Here is a 25007-nt window from a genome sequence, read left to right as displayed (position 1 = left end):
ACCTTCCCTGTTTGACCCTGCATCAATTTGGCCCTTTCCAATATGAATGCAAATAACAATGCCTTTCGCTTGACACGTTTATGGTTATCTCTCTCTCTCTCGTTCTCTCGTTCTCTCTCTCTCGTTTTCTCTCTCGTTCTCTCTCTCTCGTTCTCTCTCTCTCGTTCTCTCGTTCTCTCTCTCTCGTTCTCTCTCTCTCGTTCTCTCTCTCGTTCTCTCTCTCTCGTTCTCTCGTTCTCTCGTTCTCTCTCTCTCTCTCTCTCTCTCTCTGCACGGATGCTCCTAAAGCACGATGATGTTACAACACTAATGGGATTTAAAAGGTAACCTATGGCTCATTGCTGGTCCTTTTCAGGAAAGTCACCCACGCCATACTTGCCTTACCTAAACATACACACAATTCTGTTCTGCACAAGGGTGCATATATACACACACACACACACACACACACACACACACACACACACACACACACACACACACACACACATAAATGTATAAAGACACACGTACACCCACACAAACTCACACCGCACGTGCATTCATGCAAACCGAGACTCCTGCACACACACACACACACACACACACACACACACACACACACATAAATGTATAAAGACACACGTACACCCACACAAACTCACAACGCATGTGCATTCATGCAAACCGAGACTCCTATACACACACACACACACACACACACACACACACACACACACACACACACACACACACACACACACACACACACACACACACACACACACACACACACAGTAACTCCTACATGCCCTCCACCCCAGTCACTTGTGTATGCATTGAGCTGATAAGTACCGCGGTTCATTTTCCCCATGGCAAACCACAGTGAAAAAATGGGAAGTAATAATTGCTTTGGGCGGGGGAGACGAGGATGGCTAAATATGCTTGATTGCCTCCTAAGCCCTGGTGCTGTGTAATGAAATATAGCTGCAGCAGACAGGGGTGCCGGTGCGATAGCCTTCTTGTCACGGTGTCACTTAGAGTTCCCTTTATTTGGCTGTTTGTTTATTTCACCCTCCCCCCCCCCCCACACACACACACGCACACACACACTGACCCTTCCTCCAACGTCCTGTGCTGTGCTGTCGTCCTGTTTTGGTCCGAGCTATCCCCCCCACACCACACCCCTCGCCCCTTTTTCGTCTTTTCTCTTCAGAGTCCATCGAAGGCGTTTGTTGAGTTCAAACACCCATCTTGGCGTTGTCTTAATAATCACGGTGGGGGTGGAGGGGGCGGGAAGTATTCCTAATTGAGTATTCTTTACCTCGTCAAAATGGCAGCCCGCCCTAATGTTCGTCTGTTCTACAATTTAATTTGAACTCATTAGTCGGAGCGTCGAGGGGAAGCAGGAGACTGGGGACAGGAAGTCACACACACACACGGCGTTGATTCAGAGTAAGAGCAAGACATCTGACACGCCAGCCTTCTTTTATTTATTATGTTGTGTTCGTGATTGACAATAAGGCTTTGTGATCTAAGTCACTTGAGCTCGATAATTAGTGTTGGTTTCAAAGTATGTTTGTGGGGTTCAATCCATTTTGTAGTTTATCTCTGTATCTTTGTGTTTTTTAATTGCGACACTAATCAACACAACAAACTCCTGGGCAGCACTAAATTATATTTATGTAGATGATTCAAATTACATGTCACACACAAAATAGCAGAGCGATGCATTTTATCCTCAACCGATATTTGTGAAAATGACAGAACGCTAAATTGTCCCCATTGGTTCAATAAGTAGCTAATCACTTATATGAGTATATGTCCACAGGCTGGTTTGAGACCAGAAACATCTGCTAATGCATTTAGCATTTGAAATGCCCTGGAACAGCCTCAGAGCACATTAAACACAAGTTTATGGCCATTTTACACTCTCTTTATTTATATATTTTACGCGAAAAAACTAATTTGTTGTGCTGCTTCAAGGAAGATTTAACAACACGTGTTTTTTGTTTTAGTCGGCTGAGGCAAATGGTAATTGTCCGTAAGTTTTGCTAAGTAACTTGGGACCACACTTTAACACAACCCTTTCGATTGAATGTGCACAGTGAAATATTACAATTAGCTATTCGTTATGCACGGCATATATCAATTGTAAGATAATTGTTTTGATTCCAACTTAGGGAAGTCTCTGTGTACTAGTGTTGAGCATAACATTTACCCACTTTGTTTGGTAATGTTTAGTTTTTTCATAAAACTGCTCAAGAATGGCGACTGGAGTTGTGGACGTTGGGAATCAAATCCAGTACCTTTCAGGTGGGATTGTAACATCCTCACTATACTGCCATGTGGTTTATTTGTAGTTTCAACTGGTTTACAAATTATGATTAAGTCAGACATTAATTAATTTCCAATAACAATGGCGACCAGCGTTTGTCTGAGCTGCTCATTCTCTAAACTGTCAATGGTAAACATGGACTCAACTAACAAAATCAGCTCATCGGTTGAGACTAACTGCACAGGGTTTACATCGTAGTATTCTGTAATCCTAAAGAGGCCAGAGATCAACTAAAAATAAAGAAGGCACAGTGGCCGAGATTGGTTCCAACGTTACGTTAAGACAGTAAAAAAAATGTGCCTTTCAAAATAACGATAATTGAAAATCCGGTAAGACACTTACAAGCCATCAATCAAATCACCCAATCAATAAAACTATCCCAACAACATCATCTGTCTTGCAAGACAGTACAGATCCGGGTTGTATCGTCATCAGCTGGGGATAACTCTTCTTTTGGCCTGTGATAGCCGCGCAAAGGCTGGTGACCACCCATGACACCATTCCTCCTCTTATGCTTTTCTTCCTCTTTTCTTTTTCTATCCACAGTTCTCTTTCCTGAGACAAAAACCGCAGGATGGCGCTTGGGAAAGGTAAGACCAAAATAAATCTCAAAAGTGTGATTGGACAGTTCCGACAGCGTTTTTAAAAATCATTTTTACTCTATATCGTCACACTTGTTTGCTGTGGGCTTGTCTTTCCCATGAAGCAGAAATAATAATAATAATAATACATTTCATTTAGAGGCGCCTTTCAAGACACCCAAGGTCACCTTACAGAGCATATAGTCATCATAATTTTTTTAAAAAACAAGACATTGTGGAAAAAATAAATAAATAAATAAATAAACATAAGCAATAAGAAATAAATAAAACAAAAACAAGAAAAAAAAAAAAAAAAAAAAAAAAACACACGCACAAATACATCTTAGTCTCCATATTTTTCCCTGTTTTGTTCCAGCAGTGATGCTGAGGTTTGTGTGAGGTTCGCTGTATTGTTGTGCTCGTGCACGGTGCTGATGTGCACGAGCGTAGAGATGTTGATTCCAGCGTGATCACTGAGTCCAGTTGGGCCCTGGTTCATTCCAACTGAAATGGTCTCATACAGTGCTACAATAATAGCCTGGGAACCAAACCAATGTAGGCTCCTCCTTTATTTCTCTGGCATTTGCAACTGCCCCCCCCCCCCCCCCTCACGTTCAGACAGATTTCCAGCAGACCTGAGCTGGGTCTGGCCATTCACAACCATTTATCTAATACGTTGGCGGGATTTATACAACGACAGTACAGGGAAGTCCCCTATGGGAGCGCCGTTGAGGCATTTTTATAAACAACCAAGATTGAGGCAACCGATGGCTCATACTCTGCTCTGATTGGTTGTAGGTCTATCCAATCCGTCCATAGGCATTTGGCTCTGCGTCTGTTGATAATGCCGTTTTAATCTGAAATTAACTGAGAGTCGCCAGACGAGCTAGTATAGAGAAATAGGACATTACGAGAGTGCACTATGTGCAAGAGCCACACTTTTTGGCATTAATGCTTTTCCGATTGTCTGAGTTTTATAATACTTTTAACGAGATCAGAGATGTAGAATGCTCATATTATTCGGCACTTTTTCTGTGCTATCTCTCCATTTAGTCTAAACTCATGAGCCAATGCCACCTCCAGTAGGACCATTAGTTTTATTATTTTATAGCAGAACACTATTTTTCTGTCTGTATTTTTCCACAATATGTCTCTAATGACCAATCGTACCAATTGAGAGGGTTGCAGTTGGGGGCACCAATTATATATATGTTTTTAAATATAACAAATCCCACATGGGCGCCCAAGTAAGTAAAATAAGTCGTTATTTTTGCATAACCAATCTCATTGGCTCTAGTAACCCTGGTTGCATACGTTGGGAACACTGGTCTGCCTAAGACATCACCAAGACACCCCTAGAATAACAAAACGCCTGTTCTGTTATTCTAGGGGTAATAAGAACACGTCCCCAGAACACGTCAACCCGAATACGTCCAGCAACACATAACATATTTCGGTGACTTCCACTCGTTGCCTGTTAGGTCTTGACCCGTGGCAGAGCGTCGGGGGGTTCGGGAGGGGTGGACTGTATGTGGCAGTCCATACGTTTCCCTTATTTTTTAAGTAACTGATGGCAAGATGGGAGGAAAGGGGGAGGACTGACTGGCACTGATGGGACCAAACTAGGTCTGTGCTGCTGCCGGTCTGAGCATCCAGGGGGCTCCCGGCCAGGCTGATTGATAGAGTGTGATGAGACTGTCACTAAGCAAAGCAGAGATAGGCAGGAGATGGAGGGAGGGGAGAGGGGGAGGGAGGGAGGGAGGGAGGGAGGGAGGGAGGGAGGGATGTGGGCTGACCACGAGCGAAGGGGAGATTGAGAGGAATGAATTTGGGAACTTGTGAAGGATGAAGTGGCGGGAACTGAAGAGGCTGGATGGAAAGTATTTTGGACAGATTGAGGATGTGTTGTATGTGAGTGAGTGAGTGTATATGTGTGTGTGTGTGGCGGAGGCTTTGGGGAGTTGTTGGTCAATGGGAAGACTGGGAGATGGGCGAGTAGAGAGAGAGAGAGGGAAAGGAATAGTCAAGTGAACATGCCAGGAGATTGAGACACTAGCGTTACAAGCAGGCTAATAGTTTCATGGATGTAACCTCACACTGAAGCATAATACAGCGCAATAGCTTTATAAACTGCATCAGTACAGCAGCCCACGGACTTAAATGGCCACCTTTTAATCTTAGGTAGGCCAACAGGCCTACCATGATAGCACAACCATGATGCTCTGATGATAATCACGACTAAGACGTGATTGCATTTTATAAATAATATATAGAGGGTTAGTGTTGGGGGTAATTGCCGTGTAAATCAATGACGAAGCAAGGTGTATTACAGGGACCTTTCGACAAATGTACTTATTGCAAGTCACTTTGGATAAAAGCGCCTGCTTATAGCCCTAAATGTAAATGTTTTGGTATTGGCTCAAATGCTTTTAAAACGTTCAGCCTTTAACAATATCTACAAAATACTGAAACCGCGATTGTTTAATAGCTTGTGCCAACACTATTTTCCATTTAGTCTGATCCTCTCAGTGCCCAAATCAGCTGTTCAAATCCATATTTGATTGGCAGAACGGTGTGACTCCGTTTCCAACTGTAAACACAAGCGTGCCGTGTGCACCCATGCCTTTGCACGTGTACGCACCTGTGCATGTTCAATAATTTATAGTGTTTGTGTGTGTGTGAATAAAATCATTTGTGTTGGCGTGTTTGTATGCGTGCACACAAATGTGACTACATACTTGCTTCTTGTCAGAAGAATGAGATTGGCATCAAAATTGCATTACGGCTGACCTTTCATAGGTAATGTCTATGTGCTAGAGTCGGGAAGGGAGGGTTTGGTGTGCGTGTTTGTGTTTGTGTTTGCGGGTGTGAGTGTGCGTGTGTGTGTGTGTGCGTGCGTGCGTGTGTATTCCTCAGGAGGAAGCCTGAGACGGGAACCTCTTATCTGTCCTGGCCGAGGCCCTGACTTCTGCTCCCTCACCCCTCGACCCTGCCACAAACCTCAGTCTCCCTCCATCTCTCTCTCTCTCTCTCTCCCCCCTTCTCCCCTCTCAGCTTGTTTCCTCTTCCCCCTGTTCTTCTCTTTCTCAAACTCCCTCCATCTCTCTCTCTCACCTGCCCAACTCTCTATTCCCCTCTCTCAATCTCTCTCCCTCCTCTCTCCCCCCTCTGCTGGAGGGTCTCCCCCATGTGCAGTCCTAGCGTGGGTGAAGGCGGTTCAGGTGGAATGAGTATTCACCTTCCAGGGACGGCAGCGCCACGCTGTCGTCACAACCCGCCCCGCACAATTGCAGCTCACCTCTGGCAGATCGGATTTGCACTCTCACTCGCTCTTGCCCTCCCTCTCTCTCCTTCTCCCTCTCTCTCCTTCTCCTTCCTTCTTTCTGTCCCTTGCCCTCTCCTTCTCCTTCCTTCCTTTGGTTCCTCCCTCGTTCTCTCCCGCTCTCTCTCTTTGTCCTTCCTTCTTTCTCTCGATTCCTCTCTCTTCTCCTTCCTTCTTTCTGTCCCTCACTCTCTCTCCTTCTCCTTTCTTCTCTCTATTTCTCTCTCCCTCCCATCCCCCCCATCTCTCCGTCCTCCGTATGTACGGCCATTGAATGACAGCCGGCGCGGAAATACAAGTGGTCGAGGAAGAAAGAGAGAGGGTGTATGTGTGTGTGTTTGTGTGTACATGTGCGTAGGTGGGCAGGGTACAGATGTCCCAGTGGATGTAAGGAGAGAGGCATTTAATATCTCCCACTGCTGCTGGCTGAGGTGGAGGGCTGTCTGAGAGAAGACACTTTGCATAAGCTCAAAGGACGCGTAGTATTGCTGTCACCTCAATGAAGACAACCTCCCTGGGACTGGTGGATGCTGGAATATATTTGAGCGGATGAGCTGAGATTTTGCCATTATGAGTGATGCCAGCAATAATCCTGTTAGATTGCTTGCCCGTGCCAAAATGAACCTGATATACCCACGCTAAGGAGATACCGCACATCTGATACGGACGGCAACGATACTGTTGCATGTATTCCCATTTTCTCAGAGTTAATGGAGACCAAAAATGTGATATTGACGATTTCCACAAACTCCTCCATCATGTGATACTACATCACTGATAGGAACTCTGAAACAGAATAAACTGGAATATACTGCATTAAACTGGAATAAACTGGAATAACTATGACCAAGGGAGCAAGTGGGGGCAGGGCCAAAGGTGAAGCAATTCAAGAATGATATACTAATAGGCAAGAATTAGCTATTTCGTGTCTAAAACCACTGGACTATGGATGGAGGGACAATGTACTTGTGCACAATGGCCAAGATGCTGAGACGTAAACTTCCCACAAACGAGGGCTATAGCAATTATATTCTTGCATCTATAATGCATAGCCAAAGCACTGTTGTCACTTAGAAAATGGCGTTTTTTTTCTGGCAATTTTTTCATGCATTTGATTGCCCAAATTCATTTGGGCAATCAAATGGCAATCAAACAGAATCATTTGAACGTTTTTTAATTTCACGACATTTGATACCATATTTGTAAACGATGAACGCTTAATTGGTCAAAATATGACTGTCGGTACCCGTAACCCAACTAGACAAATGTGTCATTTTAATCCATTAGGGAGAATAGACTCTTTCATTACTGGTTTTTGGAGCTATCATAATAATTCTTCATTGCTGATTACCATAATGATTGTGGATTGATCTGGTGACTATAGCCATAGACATACAGGTTGGCCAACTCTCCGTCATCAATACCAAGTGATAAATTCATATTGATCGGGCAAGCTGGTTATGAATCTTGACTAGACAGGCTCAAGTACCCTGTGGGATTCATAGTGTACCTCTTAATGGATTACGAACCGATGGGAAAGATAAATCATGTATTATCTGGTTTTCATTATTTTCTTTGAAGCAACTGTAGACAGAAGTTGTTTTTGTTTGTTGTTTTGCCTTTTAGCTATTATAACGTGGAGGCTTTCACAATATTACTCAATTTATTTATGAGTTTATTTGATCAATATCAAACCAATTTGATGTTGCATGGATAATTAACCTCTATGTTTCACCATGAAGGGTGCAGTGATGTCATACCCAAACAGACGATAACCTTTAACATGCGTTCAATATACAAATGACCTCATTCGTATTAACGCTTATTAAATGTGACTGTATTTTCAGCAATTGCTGACCATGTGTCTGACATGTAGGCCAAAAAATAGCCTATTGCAGTACAATCAATGCATCAATAAATGTGGTTCACCTTCTGGAAATCAATGCATTGCAGCCTTGCAGATTTTTGAAGCATGTGTTTTGCTTTTCAGTTTCAACCTCGTGCAACTGAGCCAGAGAGAGAGAGAGAGAGAGAGAGCTAGCTAGCTAGCTGTGTTTTCAGGCAGATCTTATTGAAGTCCTTTGTGGACTGCCACCAATGTTTTCCTCAACAGCAATAATGGACAGCATTTTGTTCACATATATCTATAACTGCCGAGAACAAAGAGGGGAAATAACATGTTGGTATTTTCTCCATTCTGCCAAAGACGGCTGAGACATGATCACACTTTATTCTGAGTGAAGGGGTGAGGTGCTCGGAGCTCTGCTGGGTGGATGGATGAGACATGCAGACTTTAGGGGTGAAAATAATCAGCAGCCCTATACGACAAGTAGGATCTATAAATATGTAGAGAGACAAAGGGGCGAGTGACAGAGAAACATTGACAAAGAACAGAGCGAGAGAGCACCGATGAGAGAGGCATAGAAAGAAAGATTGAGAGGGACGGAAGAGTGGGAGGGAGAGAGAGAGAGAGATGGGAGAGAGAGAGATGGGAGGGAGTCACAGATATAGAAAGAGAGAGAGAGAGAGATGGGAAAGAGAGATGTGAGGGGGTCACAGATAAAGAGAGAGAGAGAGGGAGGGATATAAAGAGTAAGAGGGGAGAGAGAGAGCCCACAAGGGAGCCAGAGGGAGATGGGAGAGTGGAAGATTGAGAGGGAGGAAGCAAGGTGAAGCGGGGGAGAGTAAGCGAGAGAGAGAGCGAGAGAAAGCGGCCACACGCCATACTCTGTAATAACAGTGGTGACATTCAGATAGAAGGCTCTCACAATGAGAGCCGGCTGAGGCAGCATCCTCTATGCAAATAAAAGAGAACACATCCAGAAATATTAGCTGGCGTCAGGGATTTCTACAGCACACATTGATAAACCACTTGACCCTTGGCATCAACTGTGCCTGTGTGTGTGTGTGTGTGTCCGCTCGCATGTCTTGGTGTGCGTGCCTGCGTGTGTGTGTGTCTGCATGTGTGTGTGTTTGTGTGCGCTCGCATGTCTTGGTGTGTGTGTCTGTGTGCATGAGTGTGCGCTGGCATATCTTGGTGTGTGTGTCTGCATGTGTGTGTGTGTGTGTGCATGCCTAGGCGTGTGCGAGTGTGTGTGCTCGCATATCTTGGTGTGCGTGTCTGTGTGTGTCGGCACAAGGCGCACACCCACTCGAACGAAAATATGCATGCACACCGAGCCAAACACATTGAATAAGGAGGGCTAATAATAGAGCTAATGCATACTAGAGGTCTCTATAGCTAATTGCACATGTTGGCGCGTTGCAAGGATTACCGCTAATGCCATTTGTTCACTTAAGGGACCACAAGTGCACAGTCACACACATGCATTTGCACGACAAGGGTTCATTAGACGCATTTCAAACACCCGGAGTGCACAGGAGTTCAACTATCGGCTGTGTTCGGGAGACTGATTGGCATTCCCATTGAGCGCCGACTTAATTCTGACTGTCAAGGTACCGGGAATACCTGCGGTTCGCTCATAATTCAAAATAACGCGGAGGATCATTCATTACGTCTCAGTTAAGGAAGGAAGTGTGTTGATGATGGATATAAGGCTTTTTAAGGCGGTCAAAAGAGGGACTCTTGGGAATTAATTTGATATCTGGGAGCACACACACACACACACAGGCACCGACACACGCACACCTAAGCATTTTCTATTCCCTTTTAAGCGCCCAGCTATAAACGACAGGCCGCCGTGATTGGAATAGAAGCTTTTCATGTTTGAACCCACCAGGGTTTATAAAGACTGCAGATATCAGCAAATCCTAACCCACGGCACGGTCAATACCCATTATAGGAAAAGCAATAGTCAATCGTGGTGCTCTTACGTGCGGCGGCATTTATTTGTTTGCCTTCAAAAGCCCCCATTGCTTTCCACAACAAAGTGATCAGGGATGAATGACTCACAACACTGGATTGTACTCTTTTTAAAAGCTGGGGTAAAGCGTTGAAATCCTTTGAGCCCCCTCAGGTATATGAGGCAGCTCTCGGCCGTAACGATTTGAGGATAGTGTTTGACATCACGCGTGGAAGGCTGTAGTCTGTCCGAAAGCAAAGGCCAAGTGGTTCAGTGTCGGTCTGTCATTGTCGTGAGCGAGGAGAGGAGCTGTGTTGTGATTGCTGCTTTGTTTGGGATTTTATCAATACAAATATTGTTGGATGGAGCAATTTGTGTTCATTTTTTAACCAATCAAATTTGTTCATTGATTGTTTTTATTTTCCCATTGGATTGTACTTTTTTTAAAAAAATATTTCATCACATAGCTAGCAAAGCACCGTCCTAGACATTAGCTCTAGCTGGCTAACAGAGCAAGCATGCCCACTGCGTTATCTGATGTGACCCAGATATGCCTCTCAAATCGAAAGCCTTTCAACTACAGTGTAGTGGTTGAGGTGACAAAAGTATTAGGTTGGAAGCCCCATTGTCCTTTGGTACTACAGCCGTCCGTAAGCAAGACGCCTACAGGTACTCTTTATTAATATAAAACTACAAACTGTCACTTATCCAACAACAATCCTCCGTGATGTATTGACTCCAAACATCAGCTAAGCCTTTGATTCCAACCAAACCATTGGGTTAACAGAATCACTTATACTAAAGCAGTGCTTTGTGTTTCAAATAATGCAATTATAATCCTGGCACCAATCAACCCCCATACATGTCTGATGTGGGGGACAGTCAAAGACTCAAACCATGGATCGCCTCTCATCCCCTCTCTGGGTTTTGTGTACAGTGAGAGATGCTCGGCAGGTACATTAATCATTTGTCACAAGACAACGGTTGGGATGATGACTGCGGGCGTTTGTCCTTCTCAAATCTGACTCGAACACGAGCGGGAATGTATTAAAAATAAAGGAGGTCCCACGGTTGAGTGGACGTTGAGTGTGTGTGTGTTTCGTTTGTTTGTGTGTTTGAGGAAGGGAGAATGGCGGCACATAGATAAGTGCTTGCCGTGCACTATTTTACGGGAGATGAGCCGGAGACAAGCCTGAGTGACTTCAAAGTTTTCTCGGGGCTGAAATTAGATTTGGGATGTGTGAGAGAAAGCTAATATCTTCATACCTTATACCAACAACATCCCAGCCAGTGCATGAATGCCCTACGCTGAACACAAATGGAGTATGTGTACCAAAAACAACCGAAAACCCAAAGACAAACAGAATTGGAAAAACGAAACCTGGGTAAATGTGAATCTGACTGCCTTCAACGACCGACGGTATCCAAGGCGCGTCGCGGATCCGGACTTTTCTTCATCTGAAAGTTCTCATTTGAATCCACACCTGTGTCAGTCTCAGCCTTACATCTTAACCTAATTTCACGGTCGGCGGCATTCGGATGGATGGCTCATGGTGTGTGTGTGTGTGTGTGTGTGTGTGTGTGTGTGTGTGTGTGTGTGTGTGTGTGTGTGTGTGTGTGTGTGTGTGTGTGTGTGTGTGTGTGTGTGTGTGTGTGTGTGTGTGTGTGTGTGTGTGTGTGTGCGTGCGGAGGAACGTGGAGACATTGACGGGCTGAGGAGCAGGCACGTCTACAATAGAGCTCCTACAAAAGCAGGGAGAATTTGGCTGGTCGGCCAGACGTTAAACCTCCGACCTTGTACTTTGTTTCGCCATAGCAGAAAATACATTAGGCCCCTCCGCAAGGCAATGACAGTGAATTGGCCCATTACAGGTTTCCCATTCAGCGTGTGAGTGATAAGAGGTTTAAAATCATTATGCTGTAACCTGCTTAAATTACAGTTACAAAATCGGCCGAAACAGACCGAGCAGGTCAAATCACGATTACTGGAATTACGAGATGATGACACAGGGTCAACCACATCTTTACCGTTCCCCGGCGCACAGAAAATAAACACGTTGTCGAGGGCATCGCCGTGCGATGTTTACAAAGTCCACTGCCGTTATTAATGAACGAGCTGTGTCACGGAGATGACAGGAGAGATGCCCACTGTCATGTGACGTTTTTCTTAAATTACTATCAATAGCTCTCAAAAAATGCCCTCGAAAACCCACATCAAGTTTAATTGCTAAACAAGCACAAAAGACGAGCACCAACAATACCCCCATTTTGGATGCCCCTCATGGTCTAACTGCTTGTTCAGCGAGGAGGGAATAACAACAATTATGAGAGGAATCAATTTTCGGATAGGCTGGCTTCTGTTCAAACAATGGAAAAGAAAATTTAAAGTGTAACATCGGTGAAATTTTCCATTGTAGAGTAGGAAAATTAGCTCAGGCCTTTTCTCATATATGTATTGCTTTCCAAATAAAGAAATATATATATTTTTAAGTCATTTATCCTTTGTGGTGTAAACACCACAAATATAGAAATACTAACTGAAACATCAGAGAAAGATATCGTAGCAGACATATCTTTGTGGCCGTACGAGTATCCACTCTACAGTCTAATTGCTTTACTTCACTTTTAGTTTTCGCCCGTGACGACGCAGGCGTTCCAGCGCAGACCAAAGAACAAAATTGATTCTGCACGGGAATAATAATAATGAATGGCCATGCAGTATTGACCAGTGACCACAGCTCTGTCACTATCCCCGAAGAGGGTCTTCTTCAAACTGCTTGCTAATATTTACGCCTGGGGCTTATCTTGTTTGAATAGAAATATTGAGCTCTTTTGTTATAATATATGTATTTTGTAAGTTTAATTAAAACGTTCTTGAAGAGAGAGCGATTGAGCTGTGCCTACTACGCTAATCTTTACCAGATAGGCGGTACTAATGCATTCATTTGTATGTCTGCTTCCAAGTATTTGCCTTCAACTTCAACTCATCCCCTTCTTTCAGTTGTTTAAATACAAGTTTATAAGATAAATACAATCATTTCAGGATTTCATCACCTCAATATTTTTTCAAGGCATTTACTTTCCTGTTTCGTTTCGTCCCTGTGGATTTGGAGTTCTAGTAAAATAAGCACTTAGTCACAGAGTTGGCAAGCTCTCTTAAATTACGATAATTACATTACATTCAGAGTGCCGCGCACGAATGCAAAAAATAATTCAAATATGCATGTTATCCTTTAATACAGTCCCCCACAACGCTTTTACACTCATTAAAACGCCGCTTCTTTGGACTCAAATTATGTAACACGCGTAACGCCAGAGTATGACGACGACTGTAGTGCAGGCCACATATGCAGGATCGTAATGTACCTATCAGGCTAACCAACCGATGAACAATAACGTGAAGCCCAACCCATGCGGAACAGAAAAGCCTCCGTTCCCCACCACGGTCGACCGCTGGCAGGCTGCGGCGGGCTCGTCCATCTTCATCGGATCCACCCCTACGTCAGAGCCACAGAGCGGCCTTGTTTCCTGGCGTCTGTCCGCGGCCGTCAGGCTCTGTGGGCCACGAGACGAGACGCAGGCGATGCCCAGAAATGACCTGATAGCATCTGCCCTAGCATCCGGCCAGCTAGTCAGGCGAGGGTCATGTATAAGGAAATATATGAATCTTACCATTTTCTTTTGCTTGTTTGTGAAATATTTTTGAATTTCTTTAATCATTGCTATTTATTATTATACTGTTATTGCCTTTGAACTTTTGAACAAGGGGCTGTCCTTCTAGACTGCACAATGAGACAGTGGAAAAAAGTCAGCTGTTGATCCTAAAGACTCTCAATTCGACCACTTGAGATCCGATCCATGTTTGTTTTTTTATTTATCTGAGCACCTTTTGTCATCCTCAATCTGCTCAATGAACCCGATCTATGACGTCGTTGGGCCCCTGACCAGTAACAAGGGACCGTCTCCCCAGTGCTATGGACCAGTGACCGTGGGAAAACGCTCTCATGTCGAGCCTGAAGACTCCCAGTGCCAGCTGCTCTTTGTGCTGCGATGGTTCTCAGGCCCTAACGAGGGGCGTCTGAGGTTAGAACGGCGGCGTAGTGACGCGCGGTCTCTCTTGGACAGTAACAGCGGTGCATCGTCAGTCACTTAGCCCCCGCTAATACACGGTGTGATATTAATTACTGTTGGTAAACAATGCACTTTCCGGAGATTATTCCATGCACCCGCCGTCCTCCCGCTTGTGTTCGGTAATTCTCACAAGTGATTAAGAGCCAGGCGCCGGGACAGCTGTTCAAGATGAGTTCATTGGCATGTTTAATTAATTGCACTTGAGATAATTATTCAATCATTACTTTGATTAATTTTTTTCACCATCCCAGATCGTGCATCGAGCGTCTGTTTGATGTCAATAGTTTGGGAGAAGCCTCGGAGGAAGAGTGGGCACAGACGGTCGTGATTTTGGGAGGTCTGGTCAGAAAGCAGTTTGGAAATTCTGTGTTTGGCTCGGCCGAGAGTGGATGAAAACCGTCAATGTCAGCCATTGTGGCTGTGGGATTAGCTTGGAAGAATGTTAACCCCGCTTCACCAGAGCACACATACTATAGTGTTCTCTCCGTATCTATTCCCACAGGCGGGCCTGTTTCAGATGCTTTGTTAGGAAACAACAACTCCAAAAAAATAAAGAATTAAATATATATATATATATAAATAAAAGAGCTTTGCTTTATCTTTCCCCCTCATCAGCCGCATCGTGTCGCTGGTCACTTCAATATTTTCGGTGGATTCGGTTGGGCGAGCTTTCCGCAGCGTCCTCCCTGGTCGTGGCTGTGCCCTTGTGCTGCGTATACTGTATGCTCACGCAGTGACAACAGCCCGACCGAGGCAAAGCTAGGCAAATGGCTTTTTTCACCAGAGATCTTGTCAAACAAATTAATTCCCTGTGCGGCCCTCAGGGCTCTCAACTGTTTTTTTTCTCTCCTCTGTCGTGCCGCTTTGTCGCCCTGTCTCTTGATAGTACCCGAAAGATAAAATTAATTGTTCGGGGAGATGTGTGATGGGGTGGAGGGGAGGCTGGTGGGGGGACGGCGTTGGGGGAGGGGGGGGGGGTGTTAAAGGACCTTGAGCAACACATGACTATCGTCGCCGTTGTCTCGGGGAGGAAAACAGAGGCAGAGGATCTTGGGTTTCTGAAGGTTTTGAAGCGCCGCCACCCGATGGATCACGACTTTATCGTTAAGCGTCTGTCAGCTTTTACCCGGCCAGTTGGTGAACAAATGTTCATTGATACAATTCCTTCCAGAACGAGATATCTCCCCCCACGTATGTGGATTCCCCTCATTGGCACAGGGGGAAGTCTGTACCAGCAAGCATGACTATCAAACATGTTTTATCATAAAGCCCGATCCATCCGCACGTTCAATAAACGCTGGACTGCTTTTTTTGAAACTCTAACCCAATTAGCCTCCTGGTGTGTAGTGCAGTCCAACACACAAGGTCCCTCAACCCAATCCCGACCCTCCGTGGGGCGGTGAACTCACTCAAGCCACTCGCCGCCCCCCCGCTGGGCAGCCCCCGCCGGCTCCGGGGCGAACTGCCGTCAACACCCCCAGGGTTGGGCTCTTTCGGCGCCTTTTTCCAGTTCGCCTGCCAGCCCTTAAGTCTCGTTTCTGAGTGGGGACCATTTACAGCGGAGGAGGAAGGGGGGGGGGGGGGGGGGGGGGGAAGACGCATTCGACAGCAACCTGCCTCTAAACTGTCCCCTGGCACCGCTGGTCACCCCCGTCTCCACCGGTGGCAGATAGCCTGAATTGGCCCAAAGCGTTTTTGGGTGGCGGAAGGCTTTTGCCACGCAGCCATGTGTTTGAGACGCCTCGGCGTTTGGTTGGTTAGAGATGAAGGCCGTACTCAGTTACCATGTTGAGTTTTTTCGCCGCGTCATATTGTAGACATGGCATTGGTCTCTTTAGTCGAATATCGGAAGTTGTTGGGGGGTCAATTTGGATCCAACACTTGGGCCTTGACAGGATGCACGGTAGGGAGGGCGGGGATTCCCTTCTTTGCAGGATGAGTCTTCTAATTGGAAAGTATTTGTAGGATTGGAGGGTTTTCCTGTATGCATACAAGTGTCTCCAAAATACAGTGTCATTTGGAGTTATTTTCATACAGCACACCCTCGCAGGAGCCCTGCGTCAAACTCGGAGAAGGAGTGAAGGAGTACCCTAGGGAGACAGTTGAAGTAGAAGAAAGTTGTGCTGTTTGGTACAAGTTTATTTTACGAGCTAGCAACCCCTTTCCAGTTGACACTACATCATAATGCGAAGCTAGAGAAGAGTCTAATTCATATCGAAGAAGCCAAATGGTAAGACCATTACCTAACATTAGTTAGTGCAGTGTTAAGTGTTGATTCAGAGTTGATTGACAGTTTACTATCGGTCTAGTAATAATTTTCTAATGGTGTTCATGTTCACTAAGTGTGTTCATGTTAGCCAAGGTAGTGGCGGCCATGCTGAAGAAAGATCTTCTTATATACATTATTTAAGAGGGTTATGGTTACCCCGAACACTCTAGCTAGCTAACCATACCCATAACCAGAGTAACTTTAACTAGCAAGAACTGAACTCCATACAAAAACCAAACACTTTCCCTAACCCCTATGCAAACTCAGTATAAAAATGCTTTTATTGCCGAAACTAACGATTCATTAATGTTCTCTTATTAGAAAGTCTTAGCAGAAAAGCTAGGAGAGGGACTGTCCATTACAAAGATAATTGAATAGCTATTTTTAATGTTGAAATCATTCCATTTCAACCTGAAGAGGGAAAAGTAATAACATTCCTTTCTTTAAGGGTTACCCAATCGCGTGTCTAAATTTAGCCAATGTTTTAAAGCTAATCATAAAAATGACACATCGTTCAACACATATCAGCGGAAGGCATTGGTCGTGAGGTGCAAACCTCTAGGCCAATCAGCGCTCGTATGTACTTTTCGCCCCTTTTCTGAAATCGGCAACCCGAAAAAGTGAGTGTTGACACCCGACACTCAGGGGGAAAGATCGGATGGCTTGGCGGTGATCCCTGCCTTGTGACAGACTTTTCCAATTAAAAAGGGTAAATAACTTGAGATTCATCTGTTTCACCTTGCCCCCCGGTTTATCAGTTCATCTTGTTATATCTCCGCTCACCCCTGTAATGGTAATATCACAGATTTAGATTTCCCAAGCCTGAAAAAAAAAGGTCTCTGACATGCACGAGTGCCTATTTTTATTTCCTTTATATGTTTGCCTTCCACGAGGCAACACTGTTTACATCGCTCCACCATAATCATACTGTTTAGAATCCGTTGGCAAAAGGACAATTATTTACCGCTAATTATTTTTCCTGTAATTTCCTATCTCATTATAATTAAATGGGAAGGCTCTATCCTATTGTGGTCTCGTCTGGCCTCGTCAAAGTCTGGCCTGCATTAAAACAACCCCGCTTAATGCATTCACCACTGGATTTGGTCCGGCATGAAAACAAACGTCCGCGGCTTTCATTCAGAATGCCCTTTTCAATTAGCTTCCCTCAGCTAACGGTAGAGAGCCCGTCCTCACCATGACAGGGTCTATTGGGGAAACTCTCTCTCTCTCTCTCTCTCTCTCTCTCCCTCCCCCCCCTCAATAATGTGGAGCCACTCATTAATGTGATGAATGGCCGTGTGGATCCCCAGCATCTCAACGTCGTACTCCCCCTCCCTCCGTCCCTCCGTCTCTCCCCCCAGGCATCCCTCTTGTGGTCCGTTTGGGGGTGAGAGCTTCCCATTTAAATGTGTGCCTGGTTACTGCTGAGCCTAGCAGCTCCCATAGCCGAATGTACTCCTCCCCTCTTCCCCGTTTATTATCTTCAACGGTTGAATAGCAAGAAAGCAATTTTGCTATTGACATCAAATAATTAAATTCGCCCCAATACAAACTCTGAATGAAGAGAGTTAGAGAGAGACCAAGAGACAGACGGAAAGACGGACGAACGGATGGACAGGCAAACCCATACATACGGAGCTCCCGCCCTGACAGAAGCATCACACTGCAATACTTTGAGGGATGGCCCAAACATGTCACAACGGCAATAACCACGACAACAGCAGCAAAGGCGCCATCGTGTCACTTGATCATTTGCCTGTTGTTTGTTTGCCACCACCCTGAGCAACGACAGGGGTCAAGTGTTCTGCTCATCACGTCGAATCTGTTGTTCTGTGAGGAGGAGTCCTGCATCTGATGCATTCCACCTGGGGGTCTAAAGCGCTTCTCACTGTTGCAAAAGAGCTCTCCTCCTCTCCTCCAGAGTGTCTTACAGCGATAAGTTGTTTCTCGGTATCAGTGGCGCCAGTAGGAATCGAACCCTCCACCATGCCTGTGTTCATTCAATGCCCGACAAGATGAGCAAGCCAAGTTCTGTGCTCTCCTCTTGAAATAGCCGACACGATAACTGTGCGAATGTGCTGTGATATTCCTGGGAGGTGTGTGGTCGTCCGAGGGCCAATACATTCCCTCCTGCTGGTTGCGGGACTACAAAGCAATATGGTTCCTGGAGAAGAACTACAAGCCCCAGCAGCCCGACGAAAGGAACACGGTGGTGTTTGCAGCACTTGCCAAATATTATGCCTATAATGAGAGCATGCTTCACAGAGGCAGACTCCATTTTATGTGAAGGGTTGGAGACCTTTTAAGTTAACAGAAACAAGCTTGGGTTGCTAATTTCATTCAGCATTTTTTTGTTTGTGAAGAAGAAACTTAATTAAGTTCTTTGAGTTAAAAGCTTTTCGTTTTGCTTCAGTTTCTCCACGTCGTACACAGTACAGCAAGACACTAAAAGCTGACGAGCAAAGCTCTCATAACACCACAGTGCATCATAGTAAAAGGGAATTTCCTTTCAGACCAGTATCCAATACCGCCTAGATATGAATCTTCTTTAAATATACAGATGCATCTTCAACTGACATATCTGCTTATAGTTAAAATATGTTTTTAAATGCCAAGCCCAGACCGTGCACAGAAACCAGCTTTCATACGTGTCGACATCATCACAGTCGGCACAATGCTGTGTGCTCGTCGAAACAGACCGCATAGCCTACGGCTGCCTTTACTTTAGTAACGCAAAGCAACAATTATGTTTAAAAGGAGGCTAATCTAAGAGCCCATTAGGCCCAACCACTTAATGGACGCTCAGCGGGGGAGCCTGCTGCTATTGGCTGATTGGATTCTGTCTCCATGGGAATGGCGGTTGCAAAACAAGCTAGTTAAGCCAGGCTACATCAAAGCAGGTTTTTGGCTTCCTGGAGGAACAGTGTGAAGTGTAATTTCATTCAGAGTGAACCTTTGGTCGTGTTTGGAGACTGAAGCACCTGAGGATACATCGCTGAAACAATTGGCTGTGTTTCACGAAAACAGCCCTGTTTAGGGTTTTAAATGAAGACACAGTGTGAGATGGAATTTCATTAAAAGCTTGCTTTTGTTCATGTAAAGAAAACGGTATGAGAGAAAGGTGGAGGACCCGGTGACGCGCTTGAACAATTATTACACAAGTGTAGAAACGAAGCACTGTTTAGAGTAATTAATAAAATGATAACGCTGCAATCAGCTGTGGCTTGCATCGTCTGAAAGAGAGGGATGCAGGGGCCATCTGGTGAGGGGGCTACCGTTCTCAATGGCATTACTTTTAAACGGTCTCATCTCAACACTTATGAGTGTGAGCAGTCGAAAGGGAAGCTGAGGTCGGAATTATTCCGGAATTATAAAAGAAGTTCTGTGCGTTGCCTATAGATAAACAGAAAATGTATGGTTTGAACTAGAAATCTGGAAACGGGGCCAAAGTGTGTGTGTGTGTGTGTGTGTGTGTGTGTGTGTGTGTGTGTGTGTGTGTGTGTGTGTGTGTGTGTGTGTGTGTGTGTGTGTGTGTGTGTGTGTGTGTGTGTGTGTGTGTGTGTGCGCGTGCGCGAAAGGGTATGTGTCATTGAATAATATTGTGTGTTTAATACCAACCATACACACAAGGCCCTGATTGTTTTGGTATCTTTCCGTAGTTTTCCTGGAGAGCAATATATGTTTGTACGAGCGTTTCCCTTCTCCAGCGCAAACACATTGATCTCTTCGAAAATCCACCTGCATAAGCAGATTTTACAGCTCTTTCATCTGTAAACCCAGGTGAAATACGCATAAAGGCATTTTATTATATTCCTTTATCACTAAGGTTACCTAATTTTAACATAGTGGAGTGCTTGAAAAGATAGTGTTCCTGCTACTTTTGGCTGTATCTATCCCGCTGCTTTCGGCTGTTTCCCGCTGCTTTTTGCTGTGTCTATTGAGGGACAGTTGTAATGGACTGCATGCAGAGCAAAGCCAACTGCATGCAAAGAGAAGCATAAACACAGAGTGTACTCTCCTAATGAATGAGGTGGATGTTACTGGTCAGCCAGAGCTGTAAAATACATGGATGACGAAGGGGTGCATTTTTTAAACCCTTTTTCTTATTTTGCATATTTTTCAAGATCAAGATTGAATGCGTTCGGCTCAATTTTGGACCTTTCAAACATTAAAGTTTTAAAACTTTTTGTTGCCTCTGCATTTTCTCTACTAAAAATATACATTGGAATAACTAAGTGTCGTGTGTGGACACAATTTCACCCGGAAGACTTCTTCTACTTAAAGAATATTTGTTACCTATTTTATTTATTGTTTGGTTCCGGCGAGCCCGGGAGTGCTCTATCTCCATTAAAGGAGTTTCTCATTGATCAATCACCGTCCACTGGATCTTTGCTGTAATTGTGGCTCCCTCCTAATCATGACTGACACCTCACCCCCCCCCCGTCTTCTCTTGTCACAGGTCTCGGGGGAGAGAATGTTTCATGACTTTCACACCTTCAACCTCAAGGTAGGCCCCCCTCATTCTCGCTCTCTCTCTCTCTCTCTGTCTCTCTCGCTCTCTCTCTCTCGCTCTCTCGCTCTCTCTCTCTCTCTCACTCTCTCTCTCTCCCCCATTCTAAAGATTTATCTCCTGCCTCTTCCAGTTTAGGAATAGTTCTGTTCTTTATCAATCAACCTCGATATTTTAATGAAGTGGAGGTCGGTTGTGCATCAACAGTTAGGCAATCCTGTGTCTAAATCATGAATTAACAACTCAAATCGTGAGTAGTTAATCACATCTTTTAACTTGCCGGTTATTATTTTGGGCAATAATGAACAATTTCCAACGCCTCAAGGGTCTCGACTGAAAATGAAATGCGTAAAATCTATACAAAACAGTTTAGATACACCTACTAGGTTAATACAGAGAAAGGTAAGTCAGAATGATGGTTCCTCGTAAAAACTGTGCTATCATTTGGTCGGTCCAAAGAAAAATGCATTTCAAAGTGTGCCCGGTGACCCTTATGTTGTTAAATGGCCTCAAGGCCAATTTTACAGCGCCATGGGGTATTGAGCTCCAAGTCGTTTCAGAGTCGATGCGATCCCACATTATGTAGATTGTTTTTAACTCCAGATTGTGCCCATGAATATGAGTGGTGGTGGTTATTGATTTGCTTGTCATCATGTATGGCACGAGAGTTTCCAGGCAGCTGGCATCATAACGAACACAAATCCATCTCCAGGCTGATCTTTCACACACACACACACACACACACACACACACACACACACACACACACATACGCACACGCATACACACGCACATGCACACACACACACACACACACACATGCACACACAAGCCTTCAAGTGAGCCACTTAATGAAAACAAGTAGAAAACAAAAATGTATCTTGTGCTCTTAAAAAACAAACTTCTAGTACTGTTTATGACTTTTGGGGGATCGCTCATTACCAGACAACTGCAGTCGTTGTGGATTCAAGTTAGGGTATATGAGGGGATTCAGCTGGAATGATGTAATCCCCGTAAACATTGATACTTTCCGTTATCTGTTATTTATATACGGGCAGGAAGGGGTTAGGTAAATCGGCATTTCCTGAGTAACAAGCGATTCGTTGGTCTGAGATGAATGGCGCGGTGTTCAGGCGCGCTGCGCCGTTCGTGTTCGTCATGAGCTTTGTACTTCATGTCTGCAGCGCCTCTTTCCCCCCCTTTGCTTTTGTTCTTCACATCATCCCAGAGGAGTTACAGTTTCAGACAACCGGGTGTTTAGCCCGCCGTCTTATCGCTATGACAACGATGACAAAACAATGTGTCGTTGGCTGGTCGCGTGCGCGGCGGGGGATCTGAGCAGACCAACGTCTCCTTAGATCCAGCGTTGTGAGACGCCAGCGACATGACAGCGCGGGTACCAATGGCTGTGATGAATCGACTGGGAGAGAGGCAGGCTGTGTGTGTGTGTGTGTGTGTGTGTGTGCCTGCGTGAGTGTATGTCTCTGCGTGTATATGTTTTTTTATATGCAACTGTGTAGGCCTGTGTGTGTGTGTGTGTGTGTGTGTGTGTGTGTGTGTGTGTGTGTGTGTGTGTGTGTGTGTGTGTGTGTGTGTGTGTGTGTGTGTGTGTGTGTGTGTGTGTGTGTGTGTGTGTGTGTGTGTGCGCGCGCGGTGGATTCTGCTCCCAGTCAGAGTGAGTGAAGGTCCGCCTTGCTACGTTCCTCCCTCTTATAGGACATGATTGCTTTCCTACACGCTGAATGGGAGTTTATCAGCTGGAGAATAATGTGATACATAAACAGAATTTGAGATGAGGACGTGTTGACATAGATCAGCATTTTCAAGTCGCCGTTAGGAACGAGTGGGCACGTTGTGGTGATAACATTGCGGGAATGGGAAAGCAGAACGTGGCATTTTGGTGTTTTAAACGGACGTTAACAGAGATTACACTATGAGTTTTATGTTGAGGTTCAGTATAATGTCCAAGCTCCTCCTGAGGATGAAGATGGAGAATGGACACGATGCCACTCTCTATGGTTTACGTTTCATAACAAATTCATATTCCAGTCATTTGGGAAGAAAAAAAAACGGGAAATTTTGTGGGACCCGGGTGCTTTATTTTTTTAGTTCTACATTTAAAATGTAATCAGCACAATCACCACGGGCAATCAGTTCTCGATTAATTCACCTGAGCACACCACCTGCGAAAAAACGACGTCGCTAAGTAGGCCTTTTTATCAAAGCTGGATTAAGTTTCGCCTTTGATTAACATCTCTCATCAGAAATCCGAATGTCAAAGTTGCAACGAGGAAGCAAGGGCGAATAATATTGTTGAAATTTGTTTGATCTCTCAAGGCCTCATTTGCCTCAGATAAAGGCAAATTGAAGAGCATGTGAACGACTAGGGTATGTTTACATGCTCATAAATCTATTCTTTATGGAAGTCGAGCCATGTTTTGCAAAATGTGGACGTTAACCTTTGACCATACGATGGATCCGACATATACTTGTAAACAATTACAACGCGCTCTCAAAATGTTTTTTGTAGACTTTGGGAAGTAGGATGAGCAATTAAAACGATGTTAAAACTCCTAGCCACATTTCTATATTTCTTGAGTGAGATAAAACCTACATAATTCTGGACTCTTGTTAATTGGTTAACAAGGTTATAGTTTATTGCAAAATGATACTAATACCAATGCTGAGCCTAAAGCACGAATGCATAAACTAATAGCTAATGAAATGTTGTTCTCCTTTATACAATGAATGCTTTCCTGAAACTTTCTCAACTTTTTCCTCTGGTGGTTGTAAATGGTTTCCAAAGCCTCCAAAGCCTCCAAGCCTTCCAAAGCAAAAAGTTGTTAAGATGGTAGTCCTCGTACACGTTTAATTGTGTTTGGATAATTGGTTTTTGAAAACCACAAGATCAGATTGATAATGTTAAAACATATTTGTTTGGCAATTTCCGTACAGCGTTAGTAGTTTGAAGGGAACTGCATTTAACCTTGGCGCTAGCTATTAAACTTGAGTATTAAACGTAAGTGACCAGTGATAGTAAGGATCCTGTAGCCTTGACATTGATGTAGCAGAAGTATCCCATGCATGCACTTAACCACAGGAACCCTCACAAACACACGCACACGCACACGCACACACACACACACACACACACACACACACACACACACACACACACACACACACACACACACACACACACACACACACACAGTTCTCCATCCAGAGTTTAGCGCTATGCTCTCGAGTCGTCCCAGCTGACCGCCAGTTCTGGGTCCATGTAAATGTTCCCAGTGCGGACTCAGCTGAGGTCAATAGGCTAGTTCCTTTCTCTGAATACTGAAAAAACGCAATAGTTAATAGTCAATAGTTTGCATTTTTGTCTGAGTCTTTTGCCAAGGGTTTCAGGAAACGTGTCTTTTTTTAAGTTCTCTTAATTACAAAACACAACATGCCTGCGTAAAATACATAACCAGGAACAGGAAATGCACGGGCCGTGAACTCTCGGGACGGTAAATCATTGCCTAATTGCACCGGCCCTGATGGCTTAATTAAATGCTTGACTGTGTAATGATATTTGCTCGAAAGGGAGCGGAAAACGTCCAAGCGCTGTAGAGTTTGTTCCAGGACAGAGCCGGGATCGATCCTGGGCCCAGGCGGTGGAACCCAAGGTGCTTTCCAACTGGTTTTAAAGTGGACGTTTTGTATCGACGCCGTCCCCGCCTTATTCACTGGACCAAGCACTCATTTCTCTTGGTGTCAGGACATTGATCGCAACATGCACACGGTGGTGCTTCGCACTGTGCTCTGCATGCACAAAGAAAACACAAAGATGGGCGCCTTCACACTGCTTGTTTACGTCCTTCATTTATGTATAACATTCTGTATTCTTTCTCGATGGTTACTCCGACTGGTGACCATAACCAGTCAGTTGCACAGAGTCAAACTGTGGAACCGTTTGAAGCGGCAAAGTGCACACGACTACTTAAAAAGTGTTTATCAAAACATCCCCTGGGCTGTAACTGGTTACCGTAATCCCCCCAGATCGTGAGATGTCGCCGAAGCCGACGGAAC

General features: G+C 44.7%; 1 long non-coding RNA gene across 1 annotated transcript in view; it reads left to right on the top strand.

Annotated features, from left to right (window-relative positions):
• The window catches only part of LOC132445631 (uncharacterized), a 225607-nt gene that overhangs the window by 170976 nt on the left and 29624 nt on the right, over window positions 1-25007 (top strand). Inside the window, exons 7-8 of the long non-coding RNA XR_009522667.1 lie at window positions 2864-2907; window positions 20883-20930. This is a non-coding gene — a long non-coding RNA (uncharacterized LOC132445631). The remainder of the gene's footprint in view (window positions 1-2863; window positions 2908-20882; window positions 20931-25007) is intronic.

This window comes from Gadus macrocephalus, chromosome 17 (assembly GCF_031168955.1).
Source record: "Gadus macrocephalus chromosome 17, ASM3116895v1".
Lineage (NCBI taxonomy): Eukaryota > Metazoa > Chordata > Actinopteri > Gadiformes > Gadidae > Gadus > Gadus macrocephalus.
Note: the sequence above shows the minus strand (reverse complement) of the source record. Positions and strands in the feature narration are given on the sequence as shown.